Raw genomic sequence first — 9,982 nt, 5'->3', positions numbered from 1 at the left:
GGAATCCATTTTAGAATCTATGGCCTCAAGCCATGCTTTAGAATCTGGACTAGTAAGAGCCTCTTCGTAGTTTTCGGGTTCCTCGTCTAACACGGGAACCTCATTATCATCTCCCACTAGAAAACCATATCTAACTGGGAGTTCACGAACTCTTTGTGATCTACGAATAGGTGGCACTGGAGTCTCATCTAATGGGACTACTTCGGGTACCTCAACCGCCTCTGTTGTTTCAGTCGGTGTTTCTTCTTCTTGAACTTCGTCAAGTTCAATCACGCTTCCCTTTTGTGTTTCTTCGAGAAACTCTTTCTCCAAGAAGGTTGCGTGTTTGGATACTATCACTTTCTGATCATCTGGATGATAGAAGTAATATCCCACAGTTTCCTTAGGGTATCCAATGAAGAAACATTTATCAGATTTAGAATCTAGTTTGTCGGATGCAATGCGTTTGACAAATGCTGAACAACCCCATACTCTCATGAATGAGAACACGGGTTTCCTACCAACGAACAATTCATATGGTGTGGAACTAGTGGATTTAGTTGGTACTCGGTTTAGGGTGAAGAGGGCAGTTTCTAAGGCATAGCCCCAGAACGTCTTTGGAAGTAAGGCCATGCTCATCATGGATCGTACCATATCTAGTAGGGTACGGTTTCTCCTCTCGGATACACCATTGTGTTGTGGTGTATAGGGAGGTGTCCATTGTGAGCATATCCCACATTCAGTTAGATAATTCAGAAAATCATCTGAAAGATATTCGCCACCTCGATCATATCGAAGCCTCTTTATTTTCTTTCCTAATTGATTTTCTACTTCATTCTTGAAGCATTTGAATTTCTCAAAAGCTTCTGATTTGTGCTTCATCAAGTAGATGTAACCATATCGGGTATGGTCATCTATGAAGCTTATGAAGAATCTGAATCCTCCTCCTGCTTGGACTGACATAGGACCGCATACATCTGAATGAATGAGTCCTAGAGTGTCTGATACACGCTCACCTTTATTGCTAAAGGGTGTCTTTGTCATTTTACCTTTTAAACATGATTCGCATATTTCCAATGATTCGGGATCGATTGGATCTATAAGCCCATCTGAATGTAGCTTTAGCATGCGTCTCTTGTTTATATGGCCTAAACGACAATGCCACAAGTAAGTTGAATTATCTAGCTTATGTCTTTTGGTATCAATTGCAAAAACAGGAATTTTGTCATCTAACACATAAATCCCATTTTGTGATATTCCTGAAAAATAAAAGATCGAATCTTTATAAAAATTGCAACTCTTGTCTTTTATTGAAATATGAAAACCGTCGTCAACAAGACGGCTAATAGAAATAATGTTACGAGACATTTGTGGAACGTACAAACGGTTCCTTAATTCTATTATAAGCCCAGAGGGCAAATTTAAAACATAATCTCCAATTGCGAGGGCGGCAACTATTGCTCCATTTCCTACTCGCAAGTTTATGCTTTCTTTCTTTAGTTCCTTAGTCTGTTTTAGCTCCTGCATATTTGTACAAATATGAGATCCACATCCGGTATCAAGTACCCAAGATTCAGACTGTGAAACTGTGTTTATTTCAATATAAAACATACCAGATGCTGAAGCACCATCATTTTCCTTCTTGTGGAAGGTTAGGTACTCCATGCAGTTCCTCTTCCAATGCCCGTCTTTACCACAGAAGTGGCACTCTCCTTTGGGCTTCTTCACTTCCTTTCCCTTAGTTTTGTTGGGCACGGCTTTCTTACCTTTCTTGGGATATTTAGGATTGGGAGAATTCCATTTCCTCTTCTTTGATCCCTCTATGACAAGAGCCGGTATGGCTTTGTCTTTCTTCATATTGGGCTCAACTGACTTGAGCATGTTTGCAAGCTCTTCAAGAGAGGTTTGCAAGTCATTCATCTGATAGTTCATAATGAACTGTGAATAACTCTCTGGGAGGGATTGAAGAATTAAGTCTATGCTTAATTCGTTATCCATCACAAATCCAATACTAGAAAGTTTGGTAATGTAGCCAATCATCTTGACACAATGTGTCATGACAGATGTGCCCTCTTGCATCCTGCAACGATATAGCAACTTGGATATCTCGTAGCGTTCGCACCTGGTCTGTTTCCCAAACAATTCCTTTAGGTGCATGATGATGGAATATGCATCCATTTCCTCATGTTGCCTTTGTAATTCCAGTGTCATCGATGCAAGTATGATGCATCCGGCATGATCATCATCAGCCTTGTGCTTCTGGTAAGCATCAATTTCCTCAATCGGAGCATCATTAGCAGGGAGAGGGGGTATCGATGTATCAAGTACATACCCTATTTTATCGAACTTCAAAACGATTTTGAGGTTACGAAACCAGTCGGTGAAGTTTGAACCATTCAATTTGTTATTGGTAAGAATGTTTTGCAGATTGGTTTTAGTCATGATTTTAAGAGTGTGTTTAATTAAACCTGAGAGTGAGAAAGAGTAAACGTATGTCATTCATTTGCTTAAAGTATATCAATCTAAAATTATAGGCCTTTTGTTTATTTTAGATTGCTCCCACTATTTTGCCAAATTAATAGCCTTCCATATTAATTCGAAGAATTTCACAAATCCTTTAGTGAGCTAGGATCCTAACTCCTGAGATTTCGCCTTGAGTTTGCTCAACAAGCTAGGCTCATTCGTTAGGTAGATTCATGTAATCAATCACATCTTTAATGTGATTCCTATGTTATTGGGTTACTAACCACATTAGTAACTAATATGTTATTCACATTAATCCCAACCATCTTGCCCATTAGTTTATGACAACATGAGTTTGCTCATCCAATTATCATAATCTAATTTAAGTATTACCCTATATTCATGAAAAGTAATTTTCGATAATTCAGGTGTTACCGTAAGACCCCGAGCTTGAGTTTTCTCAACAACCCAAAGGCCCCCAGCACTGCCGGGTGAATTATAATATTAGGGAGGGGCAACCGATTTTAATAACTTGTTTATTTACTTAACTTTTTAATGAGGGATTTTATTTTAGGTCTCATAATCTAACTTAGTCTTGATTTGCTTTAGCATACATCAGACACATGCATTCACATACATTGGCGTTATGGACATATCATCTAAATTATTCCGTCGAACCAGAGACGGAATAAAAGGGCAAACCTAAGGAAATACTAACTATTACATATTTCTCTTTAGGTCCTCCGTCTTCTCCTTGGCGCCTTGAAATTACATATTAATTTATATACTACTAAAGAAAACTTCAATTGAATTGAAGGGAATCAGATGAGAGGAGAAATTACAATAGATAGTAGAAAGGCAGGACTCGCAGGCCCTATTTCAAAAATACCAAAAGACTAAAAGAGGGTCCAAATATGTCAATAACTCCAAACATACATAGACTCAATTAAATAAATTTAATTGGTTGATTACATAACTATTTTATGTAATATTTATGTTAATCACATTAACTTATCAAATTAACTTTCATCCAATTTTACTTCTAATAGTTTCGTATCTTTTATATTAATTTTAAGATTAATATAACTATACAAAATTTTAATTATGCACGTCCCAATTATTTTGATTTTAATTCATTTAACATTTTGATTTACAAATTGGTAAAACAAACTTTTAAACAAATTTTCATTCGATAATCAAAACAGAAAACTATCAATTTCTGAAACATATATATTTAAAATATATAAAAACCGATTTTAAACAATTTAAAATTCAAGTGGATCTCGGGCCGGGCCCGAGAGTGGGCTGCTACCGATTGGCAGCAGCCCTAAGGCGGCTGAACCGCCGCTGCCTTGCGACAGCGGCGGCCAGGCGCCGCGCGACTCAGGCTGCTGTCGTATTTATTTTTTATTTTTATAATAACAATTTTAAATATATATACATCAGTTCTAAAACGATTTTCAGAAAATAGGAAAACCTACTATAGATTTCCGTTTTATCTTTAGAATTAATAAAACTGATTTTATCAATCTAACTATAAAACTAATAGTTTTTGTTATGATGATTATCAACCAAAATAATTAGGAACATACGCATAATCAATTTTAATTAATAATTAATTAAAACTTATTTATCTTTATAATTAATTAATCAAAACAATTTGTTAATTAATCCTAACTATAAATATTTATTCAATCCTATTGAAAAACTTCTAAATTTTCATATATGAAATAACGGATTTAACGATGGCTCTGATACCACTGTTGGAAATTAGGCTAAGGTATAGCAGCGGAAATATAAAAATTTTAACCTATTTCCATTAACCCTAGGATCCGTTAATCGTTATTTCATATAAAGATGGATAAGAAGAATTACCTTTTGATGATCAATCTACCGTTGTTAATGAAGTGCCCACAACTCTTCTCTGAGTTCCCAAACACGAAATAAAACACGGGAAGATTAATTTAGAATCAACCGTTGAATAGCAACCAAAGTAGATTGCCTCTAATTAATCAACACAAGATCAAGGATAAAAGAAATAGATGAAATCAATTGATCGGAAGGAAGCCGTAGAAAATCTCGTCCTCGAACTGGGGGTGTCGAAATTTTCTCTCTCTTGCACTATAGGGGATTTCAAAAATCTCACTAGGGTTTGCACTCTTGGATTTCAAAAATCCTAAGGGAGGGGGTATTTATAATCTCTTGTATCTAATCCCTAGTTAGATAGAATTAGGTTACTGAATAGGAATTCAATTCGGAATAGAATTCCTAATTATTATCTCATTATATATCTAATATATTAAGGATAATAATAATAACCTTATTGGATAATAATAGGAGTATTATAATCTAATTAAAACTCTGATAACTCGGGGAAAAATCCTTGATCGGAGCACGTCCCTGTGAGGCGTCGTTGGGATCGGCCGGGGACACTCCGATGCCAAAGTCAGTAAGGAAGATCAAGAGAGCAAACTGAATTGACGAAGAGTAAGTGAATGTGTACCTTGATAGCCTAGGGATGTAGGCTATATATAGCTAAGAAGTCGTAACCTTCAGCAACTAGAAGGTCTCCATTAATGCTCCATTAATGGCGGTTACTGGTTACCTTTAAGCTGGCGGTTACTGGTTACCTTTAACCTGGCGGTTAGCTAATTGATAGCTCATTAATGGTCTTTATGGCCGAGTCGGCGGTTTGCCGTTACTGTGATGAATCAGGTGAAAGAGGAGATTCGCCTCATAGGTTCGCCAGCGGATCTCACTGAGCTGAACCGTGGAGATCCGCCATCCGGTTCTTCTTGCGGCGTTCTCAAGGTGAATATCCCTTTTGGTCCTTGGGATAATATTCTATCAGTAAGATGAATATCCCTTTTCGTATTCATTGATCCGTCAAGGCGTATGTACGCTCTCCTTGAGAGCTATGGCGGGTCTCCGCTACTCGCTCTCATCGGGCGTATCTCGTTATGGCGTATCTCGCCATGGTCCACGTGGCGTGGCATAATGCTAGAGACTCCTTCCTTTTCCTCATTATTTGCATATTCTCCCCTGCATTAATTATCATTAATTCCACATTAATCATGTATAAATATCTCTTTTAGAAGGAATAATGGTTTGCCATTATTTCTATTAATTTTCCCTTATTCCTTTTTTTTTTTTTTTGAAATTAATTTTCCCTTATTCCTTATTCAAGAATAATTTGGGTTGTTATCAGAAGCCCCCCCTAAAGGTATAAAAAGCTCTTTAGGGCTGTCTAAATGGTGTTTTATTTTTCTATCTTGGAGGAAAGTGGACCCGCCCTAGATGGGGGATCATATATGGAAATGATGCGCCTTTTGGGGCTTCCTTATGCGGGATCTTATGAACAAGATCCGCCCTATGTGGGATCATATATGGATATGATGCACTTTTAGGGGTTTTTGCTTCCTTGTGGATAGGTGGCCAACCGTATCCATTGTTATCCTCTAGGTGTTTCTTGAGAGTTATATTTCCTTTAGAAAGGAATAACCTGCCTTTTATGGGACCATTTGTTCCTACCGCATAGGATTATGATTCACCTTTAGGGACTTATTTTCTTCAGTTCTGCCATATTGAGGAGAATGACCCGCCCTTAGGGATCAGTAAGAATGATCAGCCATTTAGGGAGTTTTGTGCATTTTGTGGAGGCGAGACTTTGTTATTTCTATGATGAAGACGTGAATTCATTACTTTGATGAAGACGAGGCTTCATTGTTTGGATAAAGACGAGACTTCATTAATTGGATGAAGACGAGGCTTCATTGATTGGATAAAGACGAGGCTTCATGAATTGGATGAAGACGAGGCTTCATGAATTGAATGAAGACGAGGCTTCATTAATTTGATGAAGACGAGGCTTCATTGTTTGGAGATGAAGACGAGGCGTCATTACTTGGAGATGAAGACGAGGCTTCATTACTTGGAGATGAAGACGAGGCTTCATTACTTGGATGAAGACGAGGCTTCATTATTTGGAGATGAAGACGAGGCTTCATTACTTGGAGATGAAGATGAGGCTTCATTACTTGGATGAAGACGAGGCTTCATTACTTGGATGAAGACGAGGCTTCATTATTTGGAGATGAAGACGAGGCTTCATTACTTGGAGATGAAGACGAGGCTTCATTACTTGGATGAACCCTTTGCTTTCCAGAACTATTTTTACTAATGCATTATATCTTTTAGCAAGTAATTTTCTAGAATCTGGTTTAGGATTTCTCCGATTGTTTAGGGTAGGTGGCCAGCCGTACCCCAATGTGTGAACCTTTGTGAAGGTTTAGAAGTTGTTCTATTCATTCTAGAGGAAGTAAAGCTGCCTAGGGGATCAACTTGCTACCTATCTTTGAGGTGAAGCGATCCGCCCGTAGGACTTGTGAACCCTTCTTTAGGAAGGGAGTGAGAGAGTGTAAAGTCCTTGCGTCCAAGGAATGTTTTAACTCTTTCTCGAATGGTGATCATCTAAAGATGGATCCGCCCATGAGAGTGTTCTCCTATCTTTGAGGAGAAAGTTGAGGGTGTAATGATCTCATGTTTGAGATGATTTTAACCCGCTTTTGATGGTGGTCAATCCTTTTCTTGTCTTTGAGGAGAGAGTTGAGCTCATTTGAAAGCTCATGAGGGTCTGTGCTTCTTATCTTTGTGGAAAGGGGATCCGCCCGTGATGGGATCAATTGTCCTATCTTTGAGGTAATTGATCCGCCTGTGGAACTTTTCATTCGCCAGCCACTAGGCGTATATCAGCACTAAAAGCTAGGCAAATGAATATAAGAAGTATGGCGAGAAAGAATAAATTATAAAATGTAGGATACTATAACAGTTTAATGCCCATATAAGAATACGTAAAAATACTGATTTTAAGACCCATGGTTCCGTCTTTTCTGAGCAACTAGAACCGCATCCTCAATGATGTTTAACTTATGAGTAATCACATCTGGGCTTACTCCTGTGGGGATCTCATTCTCCTATGTAAATACGCTTTCAGACTCAATGAGAACTTTTTTAACATCCTCTTTGATCTCAAGTTTTAATCCTTTGGCGATCTGCACCCGCTTTCTATCAGCAATAAGGAGCGTTTCTGTGTCGCCCAAAGCTGTAGTGACAAGTTAATATTTCTCACCTTCGTCCTCTTTGGATTGTGGGCGGATTGATAGTGACGCCGAGTATAAGTCTCTTTAGCCACCTTTTGGTTCCCGCTAATCATTACTCCTCCTTTGCTGGTGGGAATGTACATTGTCAGATGACGGATGGAAATTAGGGCTGCAACCTCTGGCCCTTGGTCTGGATAGTGTGACCCGTCACTCCAATGATGTCAACAATGGTTGTTTCTATTTGGATCGGATCAACCTTTAGTTTGGCGAATGCACCTTTGGTGATGACATTGCGAGAACTGCCCATGTCTTTACTCGCTTTATTTTATCTCCCATCCTTGAATCGCCATTGTTACTACCAATGCATCTGCATGTGGAGAGATTACTGGACCTGTTTCTGCAAAAGGAGCAATGGAGGGAAGTTTTATCCAGAGCGGATATTTTTGCTTTTTCCACGGGTAGCTGATACACTGGTCCATCTGCTATGACATTAATGACACTTTTGAATTTATTTTTGGGATCTGTCTTCTGCTTGTCATCTTGTTATTTGTTATTCTGGACAAAGCTATCTAGTTTGCCAGCTCCCAGCAAGCTTCAGTGTGGTGGCCAACCAATGTGGTGGCCAACCTGTAGTACGCTTTGGCGTTTCTTCCAACGGTTACATGCTCCCCTCCTTTGGGTTCGGGATATGTAATGTCCCGCTTATATTGAATCTTTTCTTTTATATTGTGGCAAGTTGGAAGCTTTAAACATTCTGTCCGCTTCGTACCCCAGGATCCGTGCTTTGAATGGCGATTTCATATTAACTTGATGGCGTACCTTTCTGCATTGTTCTCTTGTCTATATAGAGCGGCATGCACTCGCCTTTCAATCTCATAATTCGTGTGTTCAATGTTGAATCATGATGGTGAAGCCGGTTCTTGATCTTGATCTCGATCATGTTGAGGTTATGCTTGGAGATATGGTTTAACGCGGATGGATGTTGTCACAACCGTGGGAGCCATTTTATCTAACTTCTGATATCTTGTCTCTGCATCCTTCAACATTTTGCTAACATAATAGATGGAGAACTGCTGACCTTTTTCTTCTTAAATAACCACGGTGCACATATCTTTATCCATGACAGATTGATATAAATGCAGGTCTCCCCTTCAGATTGGTCTGCTCATCAAGGGTGGTTCTGCTAGGAATTGTTTTATACCTTGATATGCTTGTTGACAATCTTTCTAGTACGATGATCCGCCCGTTCAACCTCTGGATCTTTCTCAGCCATAGTGGGGCTTTCATTTAGGCGCTCTTTTCACCTTTTTCCTCGCATGGCTTTTATTTAGGCGCTCTTTTCACCTTTTTCCTCGCAAGGCTTTTATTTTATCTGGATTTGCTCTAACTCCTTTTTGGCCAATGACATAGTCAAGGAATTTTTCTGAAGTGGCTCTGCATATACACTTCTTTGGATTGAGCTTTATTTTTCACATCAGTGTTTGCACTGATTGTAGTATTAGCAACTCCCTTGTACCTGTGGGTTAGCACTGAAAGAACTCCAGAAGTGGGCATACTCTGTCCATTATTAAAGGATTGTGGTAAGTCATAAAAACTATATTCACTTACCTTGGGGATCAATGGCTTGATCCATGGAACATACTTCATAGCAAAAGAATGTTTGCATTTGCCTTGTTGGCAAATATCATGTATGATGCAATTCTCTTTATGGAATTTTTAGTTCATCTTGGAATCAACTTAATAATTCCTTCACGTTGGTCCCTGACTCTAGAATGAACTTAGTCAAAGGATAAAACCGAGTAAATATTATATGTCAAACAAATTCATAATAGAATTTTAATCGTGCTTGTTTTAATAATAATATCACGTATAATGGTCATAACCATAAAGATTGCTACTGCACATGAATATCATAATGAATTCTTAATAAATAACCATAATGAGAATGGTTTAAGAATAATGTCCTTTTGTATTTCAATGCGCATTAATATCCAAGATAGCATATTTATTTTAAACGTCATAAAAGTTATGACATTCTATATTGGGTAAGATATCTTACATAGTTGCTATTTACTTGCAATTAATATTGTGCATCCATACATTAATGGCATTCAGAGATCATTAAAGCCTCATTTGAATGAGGTGTAATTAAAGAAAGGTAAGTGATGATTTAATAATATAGTTATATATAAAATTACTCTTATATCATTTCATTTGTACGAATAAAATAAAAGAGAAAGGGTACTTTTGGAAGAAAAATACATGTACCATGATTCTCCTCCAATTTGGAGTGTAAGGAAAATTACTCAAAATCCACTCTCACCTACCTTCACATACAATCCTCCAATCTTTAAGGAATTCTCATGTATATCCTAATAATTTTGCATAAATTAATGTTCTGATCCGAAACCGACACTTGCAATATTTTGTAGTTAGCTCAG

Source organism: Euphorbia lathyris, chromosome 4, assembly GCF_963576675.1.
Source record: "Euphorbia lathyris chromosome 4, ddEupLath1.1, whole genome shotgun sequence".
NCBI classification, from domain to species: domain Eukaryota; kingdom Viridiplantae; phylum Streptophyta; class Magnoliopsida; order Malpighiales; family Euphorbiaceae; genus Euphorbia; species Euphorbia lathyris.
Note: the sequence above shows the minus strand (reverse complement) of the source record.